Here is a 13376-nt window from a genome sequence, read left to right as displayed (position 1 = left end):
GACATATGTCCCTGTTTGGTTGATGGCTATGCCTAACATACCTGTCAACCCCTTACAGCATGAAAGCAGGACAAAGCCATAATTTGGGGGGGAGCAAGGCCCAAACACAGTGACAGTGTTTCAATATTTGTCAGAGATCCACAAGTTTTTGTGAAAATGACCAAGACTATGAAGCAAACATCCTGACATTCTGCAAACATCTGCATAGTTGAGGGGTATGATGCCTATATGGAACATATACTACAGCAGGTTTGCATTGTTTTCTGTCATTGTGGCACACTGGTGTTGCTGGACTGTCCCCATATAGTTGTTGTAATAGGACACTGTTAATTGTCTGGTAGTGGCCATATGACATATCAATGGGAGTTTGCCCATAGGGGACACACCACAGTAGACTGCAGTGCTGGGTGTTGAAACATACAGCAGAATCTGCACATCACACAAGGATTATACCCCTTTATTGCTACTATCTTGTTGGTATCCACACATGTAGATTGTTGCCAGACTGTGGGGTATAACTTGTGAGGGAACAGTGGATAGTGCAGGCCAATATCGGTGTGCTGGATATGTACATAGTGGATGTCCATGTATCCTGTCCTGTAATGTGTTCCGCTTTTGTTGTCTTTCAGGAACCATGTACTGCAGGAGACATGCCCCCTGCACAGATGTGGAGAATGACATAATAGTAGATGGACTCAGATGGCACCATCAGGTCTTGTTGTCCAGGGGGAGGCATAATCAGGAGCAGAGGGCAGCATTGTGGGCAGATCTTTTGCAGGATGTCAATCAGATTGGCCAACAGGACAGGACCATTGAGTAGGTCCAATACTGGGCCACAGAAATGCTGAATGCTGCACGATGAAGGGCAACTGCTATTGCCAGGGATCATGCCTCCACTGGTGGAGGGCCTGTGACAGAGCAACTATATAAATAAAATATTGGTATGTTCCATTCTGGAACAGTTATCTTTGGTTCATAGATTGGTTAGTCAAAGATGTGTATTTGAACGACCATCGACACATCTGCACTTATAGTTATGAGGGGCTACACAGCCTGGTATACATGATGCAATTGCTCCAAGATGCCTGTTCAAACACAAAAGGGAGATGCTACATACCTGAGGCAGTGACACTAGTACTAACATATCATTCTCAATATAGGGGTACTGGGTTTTATGTGTGGATCTATCATGTATTGTGTCATATTGCATACCTTACAGGCAGATTGCACTGGCAACTTTACCTGGATGTGGCTGAAATACATATTACAAAAGGGCTTGACTTGTCTGTGTTTGTTGGTGTGAGGTTGTCTGTTATGCAAGGGAGTGGAGATGAGAAGATGTGAGATTGGTAATGCAGTTGCAGATCTTCAGTTGTATGAGTCTGTGTGGATTACCACACATAAAGGTGCAGGTAGTAATGTACTGCTTTTGTCTTGGTTTTCACAGGTGACCGGGGTGGGGGGTTGGAGTCTGTCTCCCTCAAAACCTGATGTCAGTGTCACATCAGACTCTGATGATGATGGTGGCCAGAGTGAGGCACAGGTAGGGTTGTCAAGGACTGAATCTGTCCCAGAGGTTGACATCTCTCTTCTGCCCCCATTGTCCCCACACACAATCAGTATGTCCACATATACCCAGTCCCCAGAGGCCAGAGATATTGGACAGTCAGAGGGTTGTGACAATGAACAGAACAGTCTGGCAACTATGGCATCAGTCAGTGTAGACACTGGCCATAGCCAGAGAGCTGGTGAGGTCCCACACAGGCAGACTGACAGGGGTGCTCATAGGAGGACTGCTGCCATCTACCACCTGTTACAGGTGTCACATCACAGGTCACACATTGCATGTTTTGGGCTGTCATGGAGGCACACGCATGTTCTGAATGCAACATCATAGATATTTAGGGTTATGGATGCAGTACAGTCTGACATCTGTGATTGCCTGCACTGCATTGGGGACACCCTGGATCAGTTCACTGATGCAGTGGACAAATGGTGGGCTGAGATAGTGTCTGTCTTGAACCACACATTTTTTGTGCTTGAACATCTGGTTGGAGTTGGGTGTCTGACACACGGACACCATCTGCTGAGAGTCCATGTGGCCATGCACAGTCACCCTCCTGTAGTGGCAGTACCTTCAGTGCTACAGAGGGAAGTGTGTTGTCCACACCATGACATGGCAGGCCATGGGCATGTGATTCTGGGTGATCCTGTGTGGGACACAGCCTCAGTATTTTGCAGTCATTGTCAGGTACTAGCACTGCATCTGACCTTGGGCATGGTGGTGCCAGTGCTACTCCTGCCAGAGCCAGTTCCCGTGTTCATGGCCAGGATGGTGAACTGTCCACTCTACCATGTATGGCCCACAGCTGTCCACCATACACATGTGTAGGAGTAGCACTGGGCTTGACTGTGTATACACACACACACACACACACACACACACACACACACACACACACACACACACACACACACACACACACACACACACACACACTCAAACACCACTGTCACATGCAGGTCACCTACAGGCACACATGGCACCTCTCCATGGCCCATCTAACCCACACCCCTAGGGTTGCCACCTCACATAAGGCTTATTCCTGGAGATGCTATTTTAATGTTAAACACAAACCATATTCATTGACCTAAGTGCTGTCCAACTCGGAAACTTTCAATCTTTGATATGTTAATATTCATAATGATTGTACAATGAATACTATTTACAGGAAAATTTACAACAATAATACAACTGTAAACTAATTATTCAAATGTTCATTCTGTGTGCTTGGTAGAGTCACAAAAACTACTTGCACTTAAAAGTATATTTCTGATCAGATCTTGCAGCTGCCAACAATTTGAGTGTTTTCATCAAGAATTCATGAAACTGAAACAACTGTACCTCAAATTTTCACACACCTGCAGCTCATTTCACAAAACACCAAGTCCCAGACGATTTCTTTCTTTGGTTCACAAAGAATTCATCACATTGAAAGTTTGTTCACATGAAGAATTTGACACAGGTATAGAAAATGAGAAGGATACAACTTTAAAGAGTTCTTCACCACACTTCCTATGTGCCAATTTTACAAAAAATCTTTCCATTGATCGACCACTCGTTCATTTTTTTCCACCAGCTCTGTTTGGCTGTCACCCAGAATACAGTCGTCATCATAGTACTTGTCTTTGTCGATGTCAATGTGCAACTTGTCTGCCAGTTCCACAAATAAGCTCCACATCACTGGTCCTTTCAAGGTTAAAGCTCTCATTGCTTGAAATTCTGAATCCTGGTAATCATACCACTTGTCTAGGTAGTTTAAACACTTGTTGCGTAATTGATCAGCATCAGCTTCGAAGTGCCTTTTCTTATCCTGTGGAATTCTTTTAAGCATGTCTGAAGCAGCCTTTCCATAAAATTTGCCTTGCTTGCGATCTGCAATTTTCTGTCTTACTCCAACCATAATATCACACAGTTCAAAACTAGGAGTTTGATCCAACTCTAACATTAGCACACTACTTTGAAAGACCTGCATAACATTGTGTAAGAAACAGCAGTATAGTCTAGGTATGGACTTACTTTCTTCGTCTCTAAAGGCATCCCAAATTACTTTGTGGCATTCTTCTTCTCACCATGAAACAGCTCTTATAAGATCACCCTCTTTAGTATTTGGTTTTCTGAAGAAGCTCGGCAGGACCGTATTTTGCTTAATCTGCTTCACATTTTTATTATGTTTCTCCAATGTTGTATGCACTACTACTGATCTGCATCCCTCGTACTTTACTGTAAATGTGTGATGGCAAATTTTCCATTCTGCTTTATACTCTCTTTTCTTTCCCAACCAATCCTTAAAGCCATCTTCTTTTAGCCATTCATCATTGAATGAACTGTGATACTTCTTTGTTGCCTTTATACAACTTTCAGATTCAGAATCCAAATGCTTTTATTCAGCCATTGTGACTTGTGAGGTTTTATTGATCATGTGCAGTGCAGTCAAGGCAAGAAATTAAGTATAGTAGACCAAGTTATCCAGCACCCATGGGGATTGGTACAGTACAGACTCTGCTTCCAGGGCAGCAGGCAGCTATAGAGTTGATCTTAAGGTGTCATACATGGATGATAGTCCAGCCACACCCAAAAACATGTTCATAGGATCATAGGTGTGTACTAGGATAATGGCTTGGAGCCCTTACAAGCCTAGCCCATAGAATTGCCCTGGCTTCGTACTGCCTGACATTAGTTCCCAGTGGCTTCTATCGAGTAAAGCCACTGGAGTGATCCACAGGGTGAACTTTCTATTTCCCATCCACTCATCAAGATTTCTCTTGATGAGGGCCAGTGAGGTGCTCTGCCTGACATATATGGGAAGTCTATTCCATAGCATGGGTAGTCTCTGGGTTATGAACCTGTCACCACAGCATGTTCTGTTGATTGTGGTAATGAGGTTTAGGTGTCTGGAGAGTGTGGTGCAGAGGGATTGGGATTTCTTTAGATGTAGCATTTCTAACAGAGCTGGGTTAGACATGGCTTTGTAAGTCAAGCAGAGATTGCCTCTTAGTAGATGATATGAGACAGAGAAAAGCTGGAGTTTTTTTAGTCTGTCTACGTAGGACATCCTCTTTGTGAGGTACTTTTGTGGCCTCTCAAGCTGTTGCAGGTGTCAAGTGAGGTACATGCCAAATGGGGTATTATACTCATTGACGGTTCTAATGAGGAAAGAGTAGAAAGAGATGATAACCTCTTTCTTCCTGGATGCAAAACCCTTGGTAATGAGAAGTGCCACATTGAAGGACTTTCTGACCACAGTGGCAATGTGGTGGTCGAAAGAGAGGTTGCTGTCAACCTGTGTCCCCAGATCTCTTATAACACCGTCAGGGTTTAGTGGACTACCATTGATGTGGTAATTTGAGTGGGAACTGAGTTTTTTCCAAAGGGGATGGCATTGAGCTTAAGGCCATGGCTTTGACACCAGTCATTTGTCTCAGTGAGACCTTTCTGAAGAATGTCTGCATCACTTGGAGAGTTAATAATGGCTCCCAGCTTGCAATTGTCTGCAAACTTGGTCAGCCAAAGTCCCCCTGTGTTGGCCTGGACTTCTAAGGAGTAGATTTCAAACAGGAGAAGACCCAGGACCGACCTTGTGGGACTCCACTCATGACTGGTCAGCAGTCAGGCTTGGAGTCTTCTACTTTCACACTGTGAGGTCTATCTGTGAGCAATCCATCTAGTGATATAGGGGTTGATGCCTAGTTTGGTTAGGCTAGCTATAATTTCTGAGTGGGGAATGGTATCAAAGGCCTTAGCCAGATTGAGGTAGGCTGTATTGACCACCTTGCCTTCATCCACAGCTCTGGTGACTGACTCAAAGAAGTCCACCAGGTTGAGCAGGCATGATCTGCCCTTCACAAAACCAAACTTTTTTGGGTCCAGAGTTTGGAGATTCCCTATATCCTTATTAATTAGGTCCATGATGATGCGCTCCATAGCCTTACATATCAGACTCATTAGGCTGATGGGGCTATAGTTCCCAGGGTCTGTAGTCACTCCCCCTTTATGGAGATGGATGACTGTAGCAGTACACCATTTGGAAGGGACCATGCCTGATGTGAGGCTGTGATTAAATGGGGCACACAGGTATGGTGCCAGTTCACTTTGTAGTTCACGTAGAACACAATCAGGGATATTGTCTGGTCCAATGGAAGCTGTATTCTTGGCCTTGGACAATACAGCCTTAATCTGTGCAGCAGTAATGCTGGGTTCCTGGCATTCTTCCAGTGTTGTGACTGGTCCTTTGGGGGGTAAATTTGGCACTGAATCTGTTGGCCAGTATGTTGGCAATATCTGTTGGCTCAGTATAGGAGGTACCATTGTGCAGTAACTCAGAGCAAATCTGGGTATTGCCATGGAGATTTTTGCCATAGCTATAGAAGGCCTATAGAAGGCCTTGTGGTTGTCTCTATATCTGCTGCAATTCTGCCTTCATAGCTAGCTTTAGAGGATTTTATGAGGGATCTCAACTTTTTGTTGAGGCTAATGAGGGAGTTTTTCTAGTCTTGGGACTTCACCTTTCTCTGTAACAGTTACTTCCTTCTGTTGTAGAGTTTGTTAATGGCAGGGGACCACCAGATTGGCTTCCTTTTTTTGGAGGAGAGCATCTTGGTTCTGTTGGGTATGGCTAGTTCCATGCATTTATGTACATATTCATACAATGCATTGGTGTATGATTCGGCAGTCATACAACTATTCTCCATTTGCATGGGTGCTGTGAAATTAGCCACCTCTGTTTTTAGGAGCCCAAAGTTAGCTTTGAAAAAGTTTATCATGGTAGTTACTTTTGCGGGGATTGTGGGTGGGATGTGGATTTCTGTGGTGATTAGTTTGTGGTCGGGTCTAGAGCTGTTAAATTTTTTTATGGATAAGTAATTTCTTGTTTGGAAAACCAACCCAAGAAAGTGAAATACATAATAAAACTAAGGAAATGGTTTAGCAGCTTTTTTATTCCCCTATTCTTGGTAGATGCCAGATAAGTGTCATTTCTGGTTGCTAGAGAGTTAACTCTACGAAAAACAAATCTGGGCAAAGCAATAAATAATGGGCAATATTTTAAAACTGTCCCTATTTTTGGAACTTTGTCCCACTTTTATTTATGGCTTTGTCCATATTTCTTGCTCTAAGAGGTTGAGAGGTATGGAGGGAGAGACTGTGTATGTATATGTGTGTGTGTGTGTGTGTGTGTGTGTGTGTGTGTGTGTGTGTGTGTGTGTGTGTGTGTGTGTGTGAGAGAGAGAGAGAGATCGGGAGAGTGAGTGTGGGATGTGTGAATGAATGCATAAGTCAAGTCATACCTTGCAACCTCATAGAGCAAGAAATCTAGACAAAGGCATAAATAAAAGTGGGACAGACACAAAAATGGAGACAACGTTTAAATATTGCTCTTACAAACTTAGAAAATTGATAGAATAACAGGTTTTGCATTGGCATGAATTTTCTGAAGGGTATGAAGTCTAAAACACAAATGTCTGTCATTATTTTCTAACTTCAGTCTTTAATCAGTTGCCACTAGTATGCCAGAAAACCACAATTTTATGAGAAATGGACGAAAGATATGAGGTAAAAATCTGGACATTCTGTGAAAATCTGTACAACTGAGAGGTAAGTAGGGTGTGTGGCATGTGCATGTGACAGATAGTGAGAGCGATGTGTGAAAAAATGCAGGTATGAATGAGGAAGTGACTGTGTGTGTGTGTGTGTGTGTGTGTGTGTGTGTGTGTGTGTGTGTGTGTGTGTGTGTGCATGTGTGTGAGAGAGAGATCGGGAGAGATAGAGTGAGCAAGATTATGTGTGACTGAATGCCAGTTGCTTGGGTTCCAGTTAAGAGAGAGTGTAATGTATATTCCTGGGCATTTCAGAGTTTTTTGAATTACTTCCAGGAGATGGGAGATGCTATAAAAATCCTGGAGACTCCCTGGCAGTCCTGGAGAGGTGGCAACCCTACGCACCCCACTTGACACACACATGCTATCAACTGTTTGGCACATCCTAGGCCTCCAGCACTCCCACACCACACCCTGTGCATGTGATGATACCTGTGCCACATCCCTGCCAGCTGTGCCATTGATGCAGGGAAATGCTACAATGTGTCTGATGCACAGGGTGTCTATATCATTTGACATGTACTTGTGTAGTGCAGTATTGGTTTGCCATGCCACTTGTTATGCCACATGCCACAACAGGTACTCTATACTGGCATGTGTTATGACTACACATCACCATTTGTGTATCTTTGTTGCATGATGTTGGACTGGCAGTAGTGTTACAGAATGAAACTTGTGTCACAGACCTGTGTATGTTTCTGTTCCAGGAGTCTGCGGGGATACTCTATGGACACATGGTGGCAATACAGTGGCACAGGATGGCATAGCAGCACAGCAGAAATATGACGCCAGCAAGATATGGCAGTATACGTGCATAGCTCCCTAGATGCAAATGTGTAGAACAGTCTGTCAGGGACAATGGGGGCAGTCAGCATATTCATGCATTCATATTTTGTGATAAGGTCTGCTACCCTTGCTACATGTCACCAGGGTTATCTGAACTTACAAATCTAGATGGTGTGGTGATAGAATTGATACAACTACAAATATCATGTGTCCTGGTCAGACAGGTGGTGGACATCAGTTATGATTATGCATAGGAGGGCAATTTAGGGCCAGCAGCTACTCACAGGGCTAAAACATACATAACCATTGCAAGGGGATAGCCCATAATGGCATGTCTGTAGTGCTGCACAGGGATATATTTATGCACGTTGCAGAATCTGTATTCACCTCAAAGCATAAAATAGAGAGTCTGAGGAAGCGATGTGTTATTTATCGCAAAAGTGCTTACTTAATTAAACTTTTACCATTTTACTATTTTTGCTATCAGCTGTGGTCAGTTCGTTATATTCTTTTCTATTTTATATATTTACACACACACAGAAACAGAGTTGGCTGCTGTGAGTATAGAACCCCTACCTTTCGACGATTACACATTATAGCTCGCAGTAATTATCATATGTGGTACAGAGTTTATCTGATATTAGACTGTCAGCCAGCATTCTTAAGGTGGATGACATCAGCAGGCCTTGTAGAGGAGGGCAATGTAGAGCCCAGGAGCTAGTCACAGGGACATAAAATACATAACCATTGCTCAGAGATAGTCCATACGGGCTTGTCCTTAGTGCTGCATAGGGATATATTTACACATGCACACACACACACACACACACACACACACACACACACACACACACACACACACACACACACACACACAGAGACACACACAGTTGGCTGATGTGAGGTTAGAACCCCTACCTATCTACTATAACACACTATAGCTCACACTGCATGTGCTGTGGGTTACATTTGTTGTATATGTGATTGCAGGCACAGTACTTGTGGTGTACACAAAGTAGCCTCGTGTTAGATGGCATGTGTGCCCTAAAGAGTGATATTACTTGGTACTGTTATTGTATCTAGTGTCCTAGGAGTGGGATACCTGTCACTATCCCTGCTGTGTGGGTACAGTTAGCAGTATGGCCATATGTGGCTGGTTGCAGTTAGATAGGCAAACATGTGGCCAGGGACATTATGGCCTGTCCAAGGCATGCGTTGAACCATTGTACAGTACAACACCTGCTCACCTTTGTCTGTCTACAAGGTGACATTCCACAGGCACAGAGGTCTGTGGGTGAGTGGATTATGTATTGTCACATCCTTGGTTTGGTTCCTTTGGGTGAGTGTTTTGATGTGTGAGTGCAGATAACCTTAGCATTCTGCGTTCCATGGGTATATGGGGAAATCCATACATCCCTCCCACACACACACACACATATATATATATATATATATATATATATATATATATATATATATATATATGGTTTCACTTCAGAATCTTTAAATATCACAGTCCTGAACTTCATAATCCAGAAGCCCAAAATCCTGAAAACTCAAAATCCTGAATCCCAAAATAGTGAAAATATACAGGACACAAAAAATGACAATATTCCAGTACAATGAATCACAGAAACACATACAAGAGAAAATATAGCACTTTTCACCAAGTATAGGCAGGGGGCAAGGCCCCCAGCACTCCCCACACCCCCTGCTAATTAAATATATGAACTCCAAGACTGCACTCAACAGAAAAAAAATGGCAAACATACCATCAAATGTTTCACGACTGCCTGTTGTAACCTTAGTAATGTTCCCTTTTAATTTGTTATACTACAACATAACTCATGATAGTGTAGTGAAGTGCAATCTTGGATTTGATGTATTTAAGTAGCAGGGGGTGTGGGGGGCACAGTCCCCCACATGGGAGGTGCAGGGTGGCTTGCTCCCCACTTATATTTGGTGGAATGCCATATGGTTTGTGTTGTCTATGGTCAGTATATGTATCCTATGTGTTTTCAGTATTTTGGGATTCAGGATTTTGAGTTTTCGGGATTTTGAAATTTCAGGATTTTGGGCTTCTGGGTTATGAAGTTCAGGATTGTGATATTTCAGATTCTGAAGTGAAACCATGTGTGTGTGTGTGTGTGTGTGTGTGTGTGTGTGTGTGTGTGTGTGTGTGTGTGTGTGTAGATATAAATGTGTATAACAGGGATGTCTCTATAAATGTTGCTGTGTGTGTACTTTATGTATATGAGTTATGTAGATATGTGTGGAGAGTCTATGTATCATTGTAATGTATATAGCTAGAAATATATCTGTATTATATGTATATGGGGTACATAGTGATAGATACAGTAAGCATGCAGGAAGGGAATAAGGTCAGACAGATATGTATAGGTAGCTGTCTGTACGTACAGACATATTTCCAAATAGCAGGTCTTTGTGAGGAAAAGGCAACAGAACTGTGCTCAGGTTAGTTAAGTGTCAAGCAAGCCCAGTGGGACTGTCAGGTAACTTCAGACCAGAGCTATCTGCACTCCAAGCCGATATTTTGTGTGCTACAGACATTGTCAGCTGCGCCTGTTTCCACAGTAGAGCATTTCCCTGACATTGTCCACAGCATTCCCCGGCTGTGTGCTGTAATTCATATGTGACTGGGGTACATAATGCAACACCACATACAGGGTGACAGTCTGCATACCTCTCACTGTACATGTTTTTTCATAATGTCCAGCATTTCACCCCATATGTCTGGCCTGTTCCTCATACATTTGTGCTGTTCCAGTAAAATGTTTTATAATGCAGTCAGTGAATAGTATTAACTCCAGGCAAACATTTGAGTGTTGGACTTTATATCCTTCAGATATTTTGTACTGATGCACCCAGCTTTTATACTAGCCAGCTTCTAGGTTGATCAGAGCATCTGAATGTCTGTCTCTAGTTTTGGCCCTTTGTTCCCCCAGTCTCTCTGACTTTGTCCAGCTTTCATGTACTAACAGATTGAGGGATATGACAGTCTGTGGGGACACCACCATACGGCCACCTCACATGCAAAAGATGTGGATACTGCCAGATTCAAACCATCAACACCATCACCCATGCTAATGTCCCTAGCCTACCGAGCCACACAGGGATGTGTCATTAATCACACAATCAACAACATACAGACATACATTGTCACCCCTGCATTATGTGAGACATAGAACATGTGCCCAGGTTCTACGTCACAGCCCTGACATTGGCTGGTCTGCTGATATATCATTGCAGATTTACTGTTACAGCAGTTGTATGGGTAGAGTGATGTATTGAGGGTGGGGCTTGACCAGCCCATTCTCTGCTGGCATAGACAGTTGTGCAACTGTTGTGTGACCCCACTGTTTGATATCTCCCTTGAATAATGTATTGATGTTTCAGCCATGTGGCCTAGTGAATATTATAGAGCACTTACTATTTGTCAGAGTACCTGTTGTCCCAAGTGGCTGTTAGATCTCTCCAAGTAGCCAGTTGTCCATTATATTCCCTTGCATACATGCAGCAGGTGCATACATAAGCTACCACATTTTAGTACCCCTTACAAGAGGGAATATGTGAGTGACTTACCTTGCAAATACAGCAGTTGACAGACCTGTAGTTCAGAAATGACTCTGTCTGATGCACGTAGTACACAGCCAATACATGGTTAGGTACAGGTTGTGTTGGCTGGCTGGCATTATTTTTGCTAATATGTATGTGGGTCAGAGTAAGGTGTCAGTCCCTAGGGCCCTAGGTTGTCCGTGCATGTGCTATGCATTGTCTCTTGGCCAAGGCCAGGGCATACGTCTGCCTACAGGGACAACCTCAGGGGTTTCCTCCTTGAAGTCCCCCTGTGGGTGTGGCTGTGGTGACCTAGGCACTAGTGGAGGGCTGTGTATCCTTTCCCTTTGCTGATCCTGCTGCAGCTGTTTCCGCAAGATCATATTGTGTAGCATGGCACATACTGTGAACATATGGGCACATGTGGCTGGATAGTACTGCAGGGCTCCATGAGATATTTTGAGGCACTGGAACCATGACTTCAGTAGCCCAAACACACACTCTGTGATGTTCCTATTTTGTGAATATGCCTCATTATGGCATTCTTCCATGGGTGTGTGTACATTTCTGATGTGTCATCATCCACAATTCCAGTGCATAGCCAGCTTCCCCCAGTAAATGGCCATGTGGGATGTTCCCTCTAGCAAACATCTGGTACAGCTGTGATGCATACCACATATGGGAGTCATGATAACTGCCACGGCTGCCAGCACACACATTCATGATAATGCCCTAGGCATTGCACATGACCTGGAAGTTGATGAACTGATATCCCTTGAGGTTGACATAGCTTCAACCCTCCTCACTGGGTGGTGCCCTGATGTGTACATGAGTGCAGTCTATGGCACCCAGTACCTCAGTGTAGTGTGTTACACAGTAGGAGTGTTGCATACTACTGGCCCTGGCCTCAGAGGTGAGGAGAAAATAAATGTGTTCACTGATATGTGGTAGCATGGCATCCAGGAAATGGTGGAGTATCCTGGATGCTGATGCCTGTGAGACCCCTATCATGTCCTCATTTAGTCTTTGGAAAGTACCTATAGCTAGTATCCTAAGAGGTACACACATCTTTGTTTCCACTGGGATGGAGTCCCCTCTGTTGGTTTTGGGTCTGAGTTGAGGTTGGCAGAGCTCAGTGAGTTCTAGTAGTATGTCCCTGTGCACCCCATAGCACTCTACAATCTCCAGCTCATGTAGCTCTTGGAAGGTTATCCTGGGCCTGAACATGCTTCTCCTTATCAGTCTAGGCCTATGGTCAGCAGCAGCAGCAGCACTGACATCAGCATGTAGCACATACATATGTAGCAGACCGGCAGCAGCACCTAGCATTCCTTCAGTTAAAACTCCCAAGTCCGTACTCCACTTGTGCAGAGTATGGGGCTCAAATCAGATTATAGGGCATATGCAACCTTTATAGTGGTCTGCTGTAGGTGCAGCCTTTGTGATTGGCTACCTATGATGCATTCACATAATTAAGGACTGTTAATGACCTTAGTTTAAGTGAAACAGGGGTCATCAGTAATTAAAATATCATTGCCTTTCTCAGCCAACTTTTTTTTGGACAGCCTTCCTCACTCAGCACTGTGGCACACCATGCAAACACATGCCATGAAGGTAAACAGTGCTCAGCACTCAGTGTACACTCCCCCATGAAAGGTCATGCTCAGCATGGTGATGCGCCACACAAACACACTCAAACACATACCCTGAAGGTAAACAAAGTTTAGCAGGCAGTGTAGACACCCCACTGCTCAGCAGAGCACCGCACTGCACAAACAGGTGCTGCTGAGCTCCAATGAGCTTACAAGTCCTCAGACACATCCCCCTTTGCTGTCAGCTTCCTCTTCTGTGGACAACAA

The sequence above is a fragment of the Protopterus annectens genome, chromosome 6.part1 (assembly GCF_019279795.1).
Source record: "Protopterus annectens isolate FY-2018-M chromosome 6.part1, PAN1.0, whole genome shotgun sequence".
Lineage (NCBI taxonomy): Eukaryota > Metazoa > Chordata > Ceratodontiformes > Protopteridae > Protopterus > Protopterus annectens.
Note: the sequence above shows the minus strand (reverse complement) of the source record.